The 15,783-nt window shown below is 37.3% G+C and overlaps 1 protein-coding gene across 36 annotated transcripts in view; it reads left to right on the forward strand.

Moving 5' to 3' along the window:
- The window catches only part of ZFHX3 (zinc finger homeobox 3), a 1,555,416-nt gene that overhangs the window by 623,861 nt on the left and 915,772 nt on the right, over positions 1 to 15,783 (forward strand). For all 36 annotated transcript variants that reach the window (XM_054248756.2, XM_054248766.2, XM_054248759.2 and 33 more), the window contains one exon: positions 5,215 to 5,272. The gene's annotated coding sequence lies outside the window, so the exon portion shown is untranslated. The remainder of the gene's footprint in view (positions 1 to 5,214; positions 5,273 to 15,783) is intronic.

Raw genomic sequence — 15,783 nt, forward strand, 5'->3', positions numbered from 1 at the left:
ATGTAAGGCACTAAACTCACGCTACTTCAGGAAAAGGAAAACCATTCATAGTTAGAAATGTCTGAATATACTATTACCCTCTTGGAAATTCACACAATCATGCTGAAGATTCAGAGAAGTTCAACATAAAGACAGCTGTTTAATTCTGCCTAAGCCATCTTTTCCTACACATATTTGAACACATTTCTTTTTCTCCTGAAACGGAATAACGTCTCCCACTTCAGAGAATGTTGCTCTAGACATTCTACATTTTATCCTCACATTAAGCCAGACTCTCAGAGAACAGCATATCTGGATCTCACATTGTCGGGTGCTCACAGAAGAGCGTTTGCTATTCTGTGATTTGTTGTTTGTTCTCAGCCTGCGTGAGGGTTGTTTTAGAGAAGAGGTACAGGAAACTTTCCATTAGAATCATTGTGGGCATTTTGTTGATTATTACTTAATAAGCCCATTATAAAGACCCAGAAAGAAATTTCTACTCTGTGCTACAAACCCATATATTCATTTCCCATGGTTGCTGATTCATGTTACAACAAACTTGGTAGCTTAAAGTAGCACACATGTATTATCTTACCATTCTGGCTGTCAGAAATCTGAGAACGCTCTCATTGGACCACAGTAAAGAGGCTGGCAGGGTCGTGATCCTTTCTGGAGGCTGCAAGGGGGAATTCGCCTTCTTGCCTTTTCCAGCTCTTAGAGGCTGCCTGTGCTCCTTGGCTTATAGTCTGCTGGGGTCTTCAAAGCCAGTAATAGTCTGTCTGTCTTCATCATGATTCCAACTCTGGTTCTCCTTCTTCTGACTTCCATGTTTAAAAGACCCTTGTGATTACAGGGGCCCACACTGATAATCTGGGATAATCTTTTTATTTTGAGGTCAACCGATTTGCAATCTTATATCCCTCTGCAACCTTAAATCTCCCTTGCCATGTAACTCCACATATTCCTGGCTCCAGGGAGTAGGGTGTGGATATGTTTGGGGAGCCATTATTCTGTCCACCTCAATCCAGCATACACTTTGCTCTTTTTGATTTGGCTTGTTGGATGCTCAGTTATCTAGTAGTTCTACAGAACTTCATCTTATTTTTTAATCCTTATTTTCCTTTTTTTCTATAGTCTAATTTGCTTCTCAAGTTCATGTCATTATGCACACACACACACACACACACACACACACACGAACACACGAACACATGCCATATCAAAATGTAATCAAAATAATCATATTAATAATGGACCCCAAGAGCAGGAATTGGCAAACTACAACCCACAGATTAAATCTGGATTCCCTCACTCTGTCACCCAGGCTGGAGTGCAGTGGTGCAATCATTGTTCACTGCAGCCTTGACCTCCTGGGCTCAAGAGATCCTCCTACCTCAGTCTCTTGAGTAGCTGGGACTACAGGTGCACACCACCTCACCCACTTACTTTTTAAATTATTTGTAGAGACAGGATCTTGTTATGCTGCCCAGGCCGGTGTCAAACCCCTGGGCTCAAGTCCTCCTCTGGCCTTGGCCTCCCAAAGTACTGGGATTATGAGCGTGAGCCACTGTGCCCAGCAATGTGTTTGTAAATAAAGTTTTATTGGAACACAGCTACTGTTTTCCTTCTATGAGGGCAGAGTCGAGTAGTTTGGCACAGAGAACATATATGGCCCACAAAGAAGAAATATTACTACATGGCCCTTGGCAGAAAAAGTTTGTGACCCTTCTCTGAACTCTGCGACTTAATGACTGCTGCTGCCTTTTGCTGCAAACGGAGATGATGGGCCACCTAAAATCCCTGAAACATGTAATCCCAGCTGCTTGGGATGCTGAGGCAGGAGAATCGCTTGAGTCTGGGAGGCAGAGGTTGCAGTGAGCTGAGATCACACCATTGCATTCCAGCCTGAGCAACAAGAGAGAAACTCCGTCTAAAAAAACATCCCTGAAACATGATGCATAGTTAGGTCTGTTGTCACTTTTAGGTTTTGGCTTTTGTAGAGGGTTGGGAAGTTACCCAGGGGATCTGAGACAGTGTGGACCTAATCACAGTCACTTAAAATGTTTCTTAAGACAGATTATGTTTACATATTTATAAAAGATTTTCTCGTGTCTGAAGACTCTGATTAATTTTATTTATCAGTGGTTACGAACCTGACTGCCCCTGCACCCACCCTGCTGGCGCATGTGCACACACACACACACACACACGCACATGCACACACATCTACCCTGCTTTCTTTCACTCAACCTCTAAATCTGAGGTGGAATTGAATGGGCTTTGAGCTTGTCTACTATTTCACAAGACTTGTGGTAATTGTACATTCACCCATACTATACATTGCTGATGATTTTAAAATAGAACAACATTTTAACAAACACCATTTGTTTACTAGACAAAATTATAGTAAAAGACACGTGTGAGAGTAAAAATGTTGGAAATCTCTGGTGTATAGTCTCTCTCCGAAAGTCATTCAGTTGTTATTTACCCTCCTTTCTGATCAGTGTGGAATAGACGCATTATGATTTGTCTAGATGGTGACATTCTTGACCATTTCATGGGAAGTGGATTTGAATTTTTTTCTCAAGGTTACTGCATTTTGAATAACCTTTGTCCAAACCAACATTCCCATGTACCTTATGATTGAAAACCCTAAGGGTGGCCGGGTGCGGTGGCTCATGTCTGTAATCCCAGCACTTTGGGAGGCCAAGGCAGTGGATCACGAGGTCAAGAGATCAAGACCATCCTGGCCAACATGGTGAAACCCTGTCTCTACTAAAATTACAAAGAAAAATTGGCCAGGCTTGATGCGTGCACCTGTGGTCCCAGTTACTTGGGAGACTGAGGCAGGAGAATCACTTGAACCTGGGAGGCAGAGGCTGCGATGAGCCAAGATCGTACCACTGTACTCCAGCCTGGTAACAAAGCGAGACTCTGTCAAAAAAACAAAAACAAACAAACAAACAAAAACCCTAAGGGAGGCTGAGGCAGGGGACTCTCTTGAACTCAGGAGGCAGAGTTGCAGTGAGCCGAGATCACACCACTGCACTGCAGCCTGGCGACAGAGCAAGACTCCATCCCTAAAATAAAGAAGGTTATAAAGGGGGTTAAATATCATGAAATATTAATATTAATCAGTAGTAATTAATAATTAAATATTAATTAGTGGTAATTAATAAATATTATTTAATATAGTGACAATAAAATTTAATTCCTTATATAAAATATTAGGGTTTTGATGCAAAGATTTCATGATAATGCTAACTGAGCATAGCAGACTACATTTATTTTGAATTCATTGCTAGAGTGATATTCTGCTAAATACTTTCCAAATATTACCTTGTTTTATCCTCATAAGAGCAATGGCAAATGATTTTCAAAGCCAGATTGCCTGACATCAGAGCCCAAGTTCTGCATAAGGACACTACTGCTTTGCTGTGGCAACTTTATGTATATAATATTAGCCTTTCTTTTTTAAGCATCCATTGTGTGTCAGACATTCTGTTAAGGGCCTTATGTACGTGAGCTCACTTGATTCTCATAGCTAGATAGGTATACATCATTAGCCCTATTTGTTAGATACCCTCTTTGGGGAATTGCATTTATTGGAAAAGTAAAATCGATGATTGTAAATAGAGGAAGTCACTAATACGTACATATGATTATATTTTCCAAATAGGGGCTAATCTTAGGAAGAAATGCAAACTTACTCTTCCATTGTTATAGTTTCCTAGTTTTCTAGCAACATCACATATGCTTACATAATACTGTAAAAACCCTAATTTTTTACCTTTTTTTTTTTTTTTTTCGGAGACAGCGTCTCACCCTTTCGCCAGGCTGGAGTGCACTGGTGTGATCTCAGCTCACTGCAACCTCCAACTCCCTGGTTCAAGCAATTCTCCTGCCTCAGTCTCCCAGGTAACTGGGATTACAGGCACACGCCTCCATGCCTAGCTAATTTTTTTGTATTTTTTGTAGAGATGTCCAGGAAGGTCTTGATCTCCTTACCTTGTGATCCTCCTGCCTTGGCCTCCCAAAGTGCTGGGATTACAGGCGTGAGCCACCACGCCCAGCCAAGGTTCACCTTTTACTTTCAAAATTTACTCTAGGCCTACTGCATTAACCTGGTGAGACACTTCTGCCTTTGTTTTGGACAATCATTCTTAAATCTGGCTTGTAGAGTAACCAGTAATTGGATCAATCACTATTTCTCACTCTTCTAAAACCATTGTCACCTATTAAAATGCCTTTCCCTCCCAGGTCCCCTTAATTTGTGTATTCATTATAGTCTGGAAATAATAGCAAGATGCTTATAAATGCAACCATCTTCTGTCATTTTTGACCACCTCAACTTCCACTTTTTTACTTAAATAATAAACGATAGGTTATTTTCTCCCACAAGACCAGACAACCACTGAGAGTGGTCTCACATTGTATAAAATAACTAAAATCTTTCTAATCAGTTTGCGCTGGTGCTATTCTTGCTAGATTTCTGGACTTTTCATTTCTTCCTTGGCATTCAGGTTTTGCATACAGTATCTTTTCCCTGTGCTCTGAGTGATCCTGCTCCCTGGAAGCTAGTAATAAATAATGCTGATTTCTACACAACATCGAAAGCATTTGCCCCACTCACACACATACATAAAGCAAAGGTGCAATGAAATCCAAATCATTTGCCAGGAAGATATAGTTTCAGATTCAGCATTTTAGTATAAACATTTCATGTTAGGATTATGCAGATTCCAAAATATACACCTACCATTCAGTTTCATCCTCAGCTTAGAACCTCTGTCTAATGACTTTTGGGGAAGCAATTTCCTGTCACTTTCTTTGTACCTTTCCCAGATGCAGACTAATGAGAAAATCCCAAATTCCTTTCAGTTTTTTCCTAAATAGTGTTTAGTGATAAATTAAAATGTAACCAGTTAGCCTTAATAATGTATTGGTTAATGTGAAATGGTTTTCTGTTGCCATCTTCTACCACTTTCTTGGTAGGGGAGAGCACAGGCTTTCTTTTCTATTGGAAACCGTACTTCTGTTTTGAGATGAGCTGAAGCAGTCAGCATTCATTTGGGTCATGACCTCCATGGCTCTGAAAATTTTTAGCAACTTCCCACTCAGAATGTGCCTTAATTTTAGGCAAGCATGAACATTACCATTTTCAATTGCTTTTGGTCATTTTGATTTATATTTTTCTAGATCTTTCACTTAAATTATTTTTTTCTATATTTACAGGCTTCTGGACTTTTTGAATTCTGATACCAAAAGAAGAAGTCAAAGAATTCCTGCTTTGGTATGTAGATGCGTTCCAATGTGTTTGGCCTAAAAGTTATCCATGGAGATTTGTTCAGAGTGCTCTATTTCATTCAACGTAGTTAAAGGTTGATTTCAGTTAATTTCCGTGATGTGATGATTTGGAAAATGTATGACATAAAAATGAGCAACTTAAATGTTAATGGCTTTACTTCCAAGATGCCTAGATATCTTTCTGGCATGAATTTGACTTCAGTCAACACAGCTCGGATATCCTCTGCACATTGAGGTGTTGTACTTACTGCTTCATATTTGGTCCCTAAAAGATGAGTCCAGTTGCTAAACATTTTGTTGGTATGCAGTCCACAGCAGAATGATTGCCATGAGAGGTGCTGTCTGTATAAGTCTTGAGCTTGGATAATTTCAGTGTTTCACGTATGTCTGCTGTTTATGAAGTACCACGTGATGGCTCAGAGTTGCGTTCCTTGTTGAAACTAAGCACAATTCTGGACTCTCATTGTTCTAGAAATGAATGAGATACAACAGTAAGGAAATCCACAGAATTGTAAAATAGAATATTAGTTGTTGGAATTCATTTCTGTGCTGTAGGTAGATGAGAAGATGGCAAATTCCCTCACCAGAAAATTGTACTATGAGTGTTGTTGCTGCTGGTGTTGTTGTTGTTTGTTGTTTAACATAAGAGAAAAGAAGGGGGAAAAGAAGAGTTTGAATGTCAGGGCTTATTGGAGGCAGAACCAAGTTACCATTTGCTATTCCAGAGCCTCTTTGCTGTCCACGTAGGAAGAAACTGTTGACAAAACACTTCCAATCCTAGGAGCATTCCATTGTCCAGCAAACATATCTTTCTCACTGGTCTGAAATATGCAAGGCAAATTTTGGTATGGGCTTAGAAATCTACTTTTCCATGCTCTGATTTGGAAATAGCGACACTGTTAAAAAAGAGCAGGGACTTAGGTACAGTGGTGAGTGCATCAGACGTTCATTTTGATGAAGTGTTGAGTAGACCAGATGCTTGGTATCAAATGCCTTGATAAAATATTTTGGAAATGAGAGCTGGTTTCCATTACAAAAAAAAATAATAATAATAAGCCCCTCTGGAGGGATTGACTTATGACTTTCACCATTTTGTTTCCATTTATTTAGTTTTTAAAATTAAGTATATCTGCGAGCACACACCAGGTTTAGACTATAGATTTTCAGAAGTCAGTGTGCTTGACCCTAGATATTTGATCCCTGTTTGTGATTCTTGGTCATCTGCTGTTACAATCCTCGTTAGCAGAACCACATCCGCATAGATAGAGCATTGATGCACATCAGAGCCCCAAACACTTGAATTTTCCAACAATGAGAACATTGGGTGTTTCTCTTGGTGTGTGCTAATGGTATGGACTGATTTTGCAGAATCACTGCAGCAAGCTGTAAATGATGTATGAAATGAAAAATTCCTGTCCAGTGCACAGAGCGAATATATACAGTTCTGTGTGATCACTCTGGTGCTGGGCTATTTGTTTTAATATTTCCTTCAGACATATGGCATTTTTTTTGGTGAGTCATATCCAGACACTTGCCACTGGCATATAGCTCAGATTTCTGTTACATATATTTTAAATAAATTGCAGTGTTATATAAGTGTACTTGAATTAATGTGATGCTGGATCGTAGAAGACTTAACCTTTATAAAATATTATTTTTATGAAAACAATATCAACATTTTTTTTCTGAAAAATTTGGAAAATAATGAAAAGCCTAAATAGCAAAATGGGAAATTATCTTATGCCATCATGAAGAAATAGCCATTGTTTATACTTGGTATATATTCTTTAAAGTATTTTTACCCACTGTGATTAGAATATCTTCTTTAAAAACTTATCCTATGGACTTCATTTACACTTTCATTCCCACTAACCAATAGGGTTAAACATCTCCCAGTGGTCTTCTGCAATGTAACTGTTATTCACTGCATACTGTTCACACATGAGTGTAACTCAGAGAAGTTTTACTCATTCCTATTATTGAATAATTAATATTTAGTTTTTTTCTAACTTTGCTAATATGAATAATTTCCTGTATGACTACCATAATGTTTATGTGATTTCAGTAATTTTGGCGTATATTTGCTAATGCCAAACTTGTCTCTGTTCTTCTCTTACAAAATTTTCTTTACTTTTGCATTTGTTTTTTCCTGTTGGGTTTTGACAATGACTGGATTATATTAATAAATTATTGGAGTAGATTTATATCTGTGTAATATTGAGTCATTCCATTGGAGAACATAGGGTGTCTCTATTTATGGGCCGATTTTCTAACATGAATTCATCCTCATGTATCAGAAATAAACCACCCTAAGTCACAAGAGTATTTTACTTAAGGTTTCTGCATATTATGTACTAGGACAATTCTTTTTTGTGCCACCTTTTTTCAGAGGAGAAGTTGTTTGAAGCCTCTAATTTTCTTTCAAGATTATCGACCTGTTCAGGTTGTTTTCTATTTGTATTTGAATCAAGTTTGATCATTTATATTTTCTTCTTCAAATATCAGTTCATTTAAATGTGTTTTCATAGATGCATACAAAAGATTGTGCTATAATAAAAAATAATTATAGAAATCTATTGTTAAATCACTTTTCTTATTCTCGTTATATCGTTTTTCTTAACTATGCCGAAGGTAGTGTGGAAGAGCCAGCTCTAAAGTTTACTTACTATTTCCAGTTGTTCTGTTTTCCTACTAGCTTTTAAAGTTGCATGCATAGTTAATTCAGTTTTTTGTTGTTTACTAATAAAAATATTTAAAACTATGAACTTTCCTATGATTCTAACTTACCTGCATTATATAAGTTTTACTGTTATAGTCTTACTTTATTCATTGTTTAATAACCTAACATGATATTTTGATAGCCTCTAGAATCCAAAATTCTTTTATAAGAGTAATTTTAAATTTTAAAGTGGTTGATTTTATGACATCATCTGTTATTACTAATTTATAGTTTTACTTAATTGCCTCCTAAAATACACCCATGATGACTTTTACTAAAATTTTGTTCATATATTTTGGGTATAGTATATATGATCATCTTTGGAAAAGAATCCATAGTCACTGGAAATGAAGGCTATTTTCCTTAAGATAGAGAATTTACTAATTCTAAAGCTTTAATATATCCTTTGATCTTCTTTGACCAACTGTGATGATTGTTAAAGTCCTTTATGAAGTTGGTCTTACTATTCTTTAACTTTTACTTACAAAGATATTCACAGTCTGAGAGTCAGTGTCATATTATTTGACACATTAATATTGCATATTTGTGTTGACTTGTATTCCCTTAATATAAAGTCTGTCTTTGCCCACTTCATGTGTTTTGCCTTGCATTTTTATTTCTCTAATACTGACACTCTTCTTTTTATTTGTATCTCTTTAATATATCTTCACTCATCTTTTTACTTACTCATCCTTTCTGTACTCATTTGTCTTGGGTGTATCTCTTCTAATTGATGCATAATTGGATTTGGCTTTGTGAGTCAGTCTTCTAGTCTTTGTCTTCTCATGGGGCAATTCAAGCCATTTTCGTACATTGTTATAAATAAAATATTAGCCTTACTGCTTTCTTTATATTTTCTTTTTGATTCTCTGAGTGTGTCTTTCATTATTTTTTATTCTCTGTCTTTGGGCATATAGACTATATGGTTCTTTGTTAGTATTTCATAAAATATATGTTGGTATTCAATTTTATTTGTATATAATTTCTCAAAAGCATTATTTAATCTGTATATCCCAACTGTCAAATTTAAGAGGGAAAAAAGCATCATTATGTCTTTTATTTAAATGGAAGAGTTTAGCATACTGCTCATCTCCCCCACCCCTGCAACATACATACCATTGCTCTCCCCAGCCTTGTATCTTGGTCTTTGTTTATAATGTCAGGTTTCAGAAAAGATGTTATTTAATAAAAATCATTAGTCTTAATGCATATGCTTATTTTTCAAAACTGATTTATAGTAAAAAATAATAGAAAATAGTTTATAATTTCTATTTAGCTTTTAAAATTTTGCTATAGTTATTGTTAAATTTAATTTAGCTATTCTCAAATGATTCTTACACTTTTTCTTTATTATTTTTGAGTTCTTAGTTTTTTAAATCTCTCAGTGAGTTCGAGTGTGGCTTTAGATAATTTTTCAAGAAAGATGCATGGTTGGTATGTTTTCTGAGTTTACACATTTGTAAGGATTTTTAAAAATTATTTGTTTAGATGTGCAAGTCTTGAATTGTACCATTTCCCCTCAAAATTTTATAATTTTGTTAAATTAATTTTCATATCTGAGGCAAGGCTGTTTTTGTTTTTGTTTTTTAGAAATTGAAGGCTGTGTGTGTGTGTGTGCGCGCACATGCATGTGTGTGTGTGTATGTATATTGTTGCTTTTCTATGCCTAGTTATTTGTGAGACTTTATTTTTGTGTAACTCAGAATTTTTGGCCAGATCCTGGCATGAGTTTGCCTTGATAATTATCATCCTTTTTATGTGTTATATGGAACTTTTTCAGTTAGTAAATATTTTCATCTGTTTAGCTTAAATTATTCACTTTGTTTGTTTTATCCTGTTTTTCTTTTCAGTAATCCCAGTAGTCTAAGATGTTGAAACAATAAGTTCTATAAAGACAGTGAAACTGATATGGAAATCCCATCAGTTTTATTCACGGCACTATACCTGGGTATAAAGATACAGAGCCCAACACATTCCAGACCCTCAATAAATGCATTTTTAATGGGTAGATGAATGAATGAATGAAAGATAAACCCCATATCTGAATTTATATGTCTTTCCTCCCAGATAATTTTTGTCTTTTTTTTTCTTCTTTTTAGGGAGGTTTTGGGAAATGAGCTTTCTAATTAACAATAAAACGGAAGGCCATGATACTGCTAGAGGGTACTTGGTCTGTGATTTGCTTCCCTGATCCTTCTCCCTTGCCTTCTCTTGAGAATAAGGCTTTAATAGAACTATCGTTGCTCGAGAACCAGGAAAATCTCACAAGTCTGAAACATTCCCTCTAAATATATAACTAGTTCAAATTATTTGCAAGGAATGCTTAATTTCAAGTATAAGGAAGAGATGTTGGTGCCTGAACTGAGCTCAGACCCAAAGCCCGCTCTTGGGTAGAGTATCATGGACAGCTGGCTTGCTTCTGTGTCCATGAGCTTTAATGAATTACAAACCACCCCAAATGTAGCAGGTTACATCACTCATTATGAAGGCATGCATGGTGCTGTAGGCCAGTAATTTGGGCTGGGCTCAGCTGGGCAGTTCTTCTGTAAGTCTCACATATGACATAGGTGTCATTCATGTGATTATAGTCAGCTGGTAAGTCAACTGGGGTTTTTTTCCCCCTGATAGCCTCCTGAACATGTCTGGTGTTGGAACAACATATCTGAGGGTTTCTAAAGCAGCAAGAGAGGGCAAACCTTAACACATAAGCACTTTTCAAAGCTGATTGAATCACCTTGCTTAGGTTCCATTGGTTAAAGGAAATCACCTGACTTCCCCAGATTCAAGTGGTGGGGAAAGAGACTCTAGGTCTTAATTGGAGAAGCTGTCATGTCCAATTGCAAGTGCATGGACACAGAAATGGGGCAAATGTGAGGCCATCTTTACAATTCACTGTATTCCCACCAGGGACTCTGAAAACCCGGGGAATTCATGCTGAGCAGTATCTATTCTTGACTGTGTTGCCCTCTTGGCCAATTAAATTGAAACTTAATCTGACCTTACAGTGTGTGTTTGATCTCTTCCAATTGATTTTTAGTCTTCCTGAAATGTTACACTGTGCACTTTCCACCTTAGCATCTGTATTTACTGCCTTTAATGTGGATTTGCATTCTGCCCATGCATTTTTGGTTGTGCACAGCCTCTCTTCTCATTCATCTTTCTTTTTTAATTCTATTACTTGTTTTGTATTCCGTTTTTTCATATAATTTTCTGTACCTCTTATAGTGAGATCTGCTTTGCACTCTTCTGTAGATGCAAAATTATTTAAGAATATTCAGCTGGGCATGATGGCTCACGCCTATAATCCCAGCACTTTGGGAGGCCAAGCGGGGCAGATCACATGAGGTTGGGAGTTCGAGACCAGCCTGACCAACATAGAGAAACCCCATGTCTACTAAAATTACAAAAATTAGCCAGGCATGGTGGTGCATGCCTGTAATCCCAGCTACTTGGGAGCCTGAGGCAGGAGAATCACTTGAACCTGAGAGGTGGAGGTTGCAGTGAGCCAAAATTGTGCCATTGCACTCCAGCCTGGGCAACAAGAACAGAAACTCCATCTAAAAAAAAAAAAGGAATATTCATTACATGATTATTTTGTGTCAAGCACTGCTTTATTACTAGAAACACAACAGCAAACAAGACTTGACCCCTTTCTTCAAAGAATTCGAGTTGACTATATTTTCTGATTTCTTCAAGTATATTTTCAGAGACAATGATCTGTCTCTCAGTTTAGGAGATGTTTTTGTTTCCTTTTTGTGTAGTAGCCTATCACAGACGCTTTGTTTGCTGTTCGTCACCAGATTTAGGGGTTTGCTCTCATATCCGCCTTCCTTGTATGATGGTCAGATTTCCTTCTTGGATCTGTATCTGGAGGGTGTATTGATGTGCAGACCTTCTAGATCAATTCCTAGTTTTCAGGAAGCTTCACTGCCCTATCTATAGTCCAAATCTCTGTTCAGGTGGAATACATAACAAACCCAGGTTCCAGCATGCCCTGCTGTTCGCCCTGCTCTGCTCGTAGTCCAGCTCAGCACTTCCGTTTTGAGGCTATTTCCCAGGGAAACGCCATGCCCTCTTACTCCTTCAGTTTTTCTAAGGTTGGTATTTCTGAGTGGATGGCAGATAGGTCTGTCGATACATTTTTGTGGAAAAATAGCCTTGTTCCTCATGAAAATTCCTGCCTAATGTTCAGATAGCTGCTAGCTTTTGTATCTCGGGTGGCAGACTGTGAGAGCCCAAGGAATCTCTTACTTGTTGGTGAGAGTCAGGGAGGGGGAAGGGAATGAGGTTCCTTTAACAGCAGGAGAAATATAAAGCCTTTTCCTGTATTCTCTCTGTGTGTGGTTTTATGATTTTGGGAAAACTCTTTTTATTAGCAATATTTTATACATACAAAACAAACTATGTAATATATATGTGGGTTACACAGCATGATAATGAAATGGTTACCTATAAACCTATGACCCAGCTTAAAAGTAGGAACACTAGGCCATGCACAGTGGCTCATGCCTGTAATCCTAGCACTTTGGGAGGCCAAGGTGGGTGGATTACCAAAGTTCAGGAGTTCGAGACCAGCCCAGGCAACATGGTGAAACCCTGTCTCTACTAAAATAGAAAAAAATTAGCCGGGTGTGGTGGTGCGCACCTGTAGTCCCAGCTACTTCAGAGGCTGAGGCAGGAGAATTTCTTGAACCCGGGAGGTGGAGGTTGCAGTGAGCTGAGGTCATGCCACTGCACTCCAGCCTGGGTGACAGAGCAAGACTGTGTCATTAAAAAAAAAAGTAGGAACATTAATAGGACAATGGCCTCTACCTGTGTGCCCATTTCGTATCCTTATCTTGATACCCTTCTCTCCGCCTAGAGGGGGCCACTATTTTGAATATTATATGTTCACTGTCCCCTTTCCTTTCAAAAAACAGTTTTATTTAATATATTAATTTGAACTAAACAATGTATTGTTTAGATCTTTCTAATTTTTGAGTCTTATAAAAACTGTGTCACACTGGATGTAGACTGAGGGGAGTGACAAATTTTCATTCAATATAATTCCAAGATCAATTTTTGTTGTTGCAAGTAAATGTATTTCATTCATTTCCACTGCTGTATAATAGGCCTTTGTGCAAATGCATCATGTTTTTGTAATCTGTCAATTACATCAAAAACAATGTATCTAATACAAATAATGTCACTTTGGATATTTGGGTATAGTTCTCCCAGTTTTCATGTGTAAGAATTTCTTTTGACTATATTGATTCCTCATATTCGTAAAAGTATATAATAATAAATATATGAAGGTATAAAGTATAAAAGAGCATATGGTCTTTGTTATGATCCTTTCAATGTCCACAGAACCTTAGTGTTGATGATATGTGCCTTCTGTTTTTATTGTTCTCTCGTTTTGTGTTTGTCAATTTTACTATTCCTTTGAAAAATAGTAACTTTTGATTTTTATGATCATTTTATACAATGCTCAGTTTCTGTATTACTAATTTCTGTTCTTTGTTATTTGATGTTGACTCTGAATTTGGAAGGGTAGGTACGAGTTTGTCAATGGAAGACCAAAACATGCTTAAATATTTGTCAGGCATGAAGTGTTCTTGAGAGCATTCATCAGAATATAGGAAATGTTCTGTTTTAATGTGTGTTTTGGAAGTAGTTAGTCCTGTTCGGTACCCTAGAGTTTAGAAACGGTAACACGGAAGTCTTCGAATCTTCAGATCATTTGATTTCATTTAAGGGTTAATATTGGTGACATATTTTGGTTTTGTGCCTCTCGCCTTGTTCCCAGAAGGATCTTGTTTCTTCCTCTTTTCCTGGTTGTTGATGAAATCTGATTCTAAGATGGGAATATGCTTCCTAAGGGTGTCAGAGTAAAGATTATATAATAGATTGTGTTTTTCTAATTGATTTGATCTGCTCTCCGGAACTCTCTCATATACACTACTCCTTAAACTATCATTGATTTTTATTTGCTTTGGTTACCTGTGTTTCCTTTTATGTATTTTTTCCCCTCAAATCTGTCCCTCATTCTTGGGTAGTGTCCATTTTCTTTGCCTTGTTTTTTTGTTTTTGAAAAAAAAGGCAGAAAGATGACACTGTTAAATGGGCCATTTAGCTGAAGATTGGCATGTGAGATATTCTTTTTCTATATATATAATGAGAGAGATGTATATAGGTTAATGTATATATTTATAGAGAGGACTATTACAGCTATTTTATGATATTTAAAGCTAAATGCCACAGTTGTATTTTTTCCTAAGTAAGTCTAAACTCCCTTTAAAGGAGAGCCAGGAAAAGTAGTAATTTGGAACTAGTTGGCTTAACTTAAAAAGCTCCCCTGTGACATCGGAGTGTGCTTCATGCAATTGCTTTCTTAGACTTCCTCATTAAAATATTGACTACTCTTTTTCTTCAGTAAATGCTAATCCCAGCTCCCACGTACATGTATTTACATTTCACTGCAGGCACCCTGCCAGGTTAGAAATAAAACCAATTTGTTAATATCACTATTTCCTTTTCAGCAAAGAAAATATGCATTAAATTAAGGGTTTTCTAAAAATAATCAGAAAAGTCTCCTGTTGGTACCACGCATGTATTTGTCTCTCTGGCTGAGGTGGGGATGGTTCATCTTTATCTGCCGGCCTTTGTCTGCTCATCTCAGCTCTGGTCATTTCTGTGCAGAGCTCTGGATTCTCGAAGGCCACAGATGCTGGCTTTGCCCTGTTTTCCTCCCTGTTCCCATTGCTGTGCTTTTGCTCATCCCTGCCAGCACCCATCCAAGGATGCAAGCACTATTTTTAAAAGAACGTGAGCAAATGTGGTTAATCCCGGCTGATAACATGCTGCTGTGCTGGAGCATTCTCCCCAGAAATCTTGGAAATCTTCGAACTGCAAGAGGGTTCCCATTTGATTTATGATTCATAAGTGGATCAGTGTTATTAAAATCCACAGGAGTCCTTTGTTCATGTAGTCATTGCGAGGACCACCCATCATGTGCTTCCATACACTGTTTAGAACAAGAGCATCCTCCTGGAGCCCATAGCTGTTTCTTAAATAATCCTTCTGGAGAAACTAATTATGCAACCGAACATTAAGTCATATTAGTCACTGTAGAATGTTTGTGCACATTGGGTTATCTAAACTTGCAAACTTCAAGTGAATTTTCAATCAAAGCTAACAGTTATTAACCTTATTAGCATACTTTGCCTGGCTGGATGCTACTCTTTAGTTTGTCGAATATTTTATTTATAAAAGGGATTGATTGATATTTACCATTATTCCCGTAATCCTTAAGGAAAAGGGAGTCGTTTGCAAATGTCACGGTACAGTTTGGTGTGGGGAGAAGTAAAATTTCGCATCTAAAAATTTGGTGCATATGTTTTGTTAGATTTTCCTGTTCTCACTCCTTGTTTTATTATGTTTCCCCCATTGTTTCTTCCTGTAGTCAAATCCTGGTCTTTGCTCTAGCAATGTTAGAAGATCAAGGTCTTACTGATAATCGTCATGCTACATTTCCACTTTGGGGAAAATATAAAAAAAAAAAAAGATTAGGATTAAAGTAGTCAATTGATGATTTTTCTTCTAATTTTATCTCAACTGGATTTAAGATATGGAGCTTTGTGTGTCTGACTGCAAATAATCCATTCTGGCCACCAAAGTTAGGCACTGTATCTCCCCTGCGCTGTGTCATCTTTGATAATTGTATTCCATTTTGCTCTCATTCCCTGTGAATGGAGTTGTCGGCTTCTCTCTTGCATGGTTATTTTCCGGTTTTAGAT

This window comes from Callithrix jacchus, chromosome 20, assembly GCF_049354715.1.
Source record: "Callithrix jacchus isolate 240 chromosome 20, calJac240_pri, whole genome shotgun sequence".
In the NCBI taxonomy this organism is placed as follows: Eukaryota; Metazoa; Chordata; class Mammalia; order Primates; family Cebidae; genus Callithrix; species Callithrix jacchus.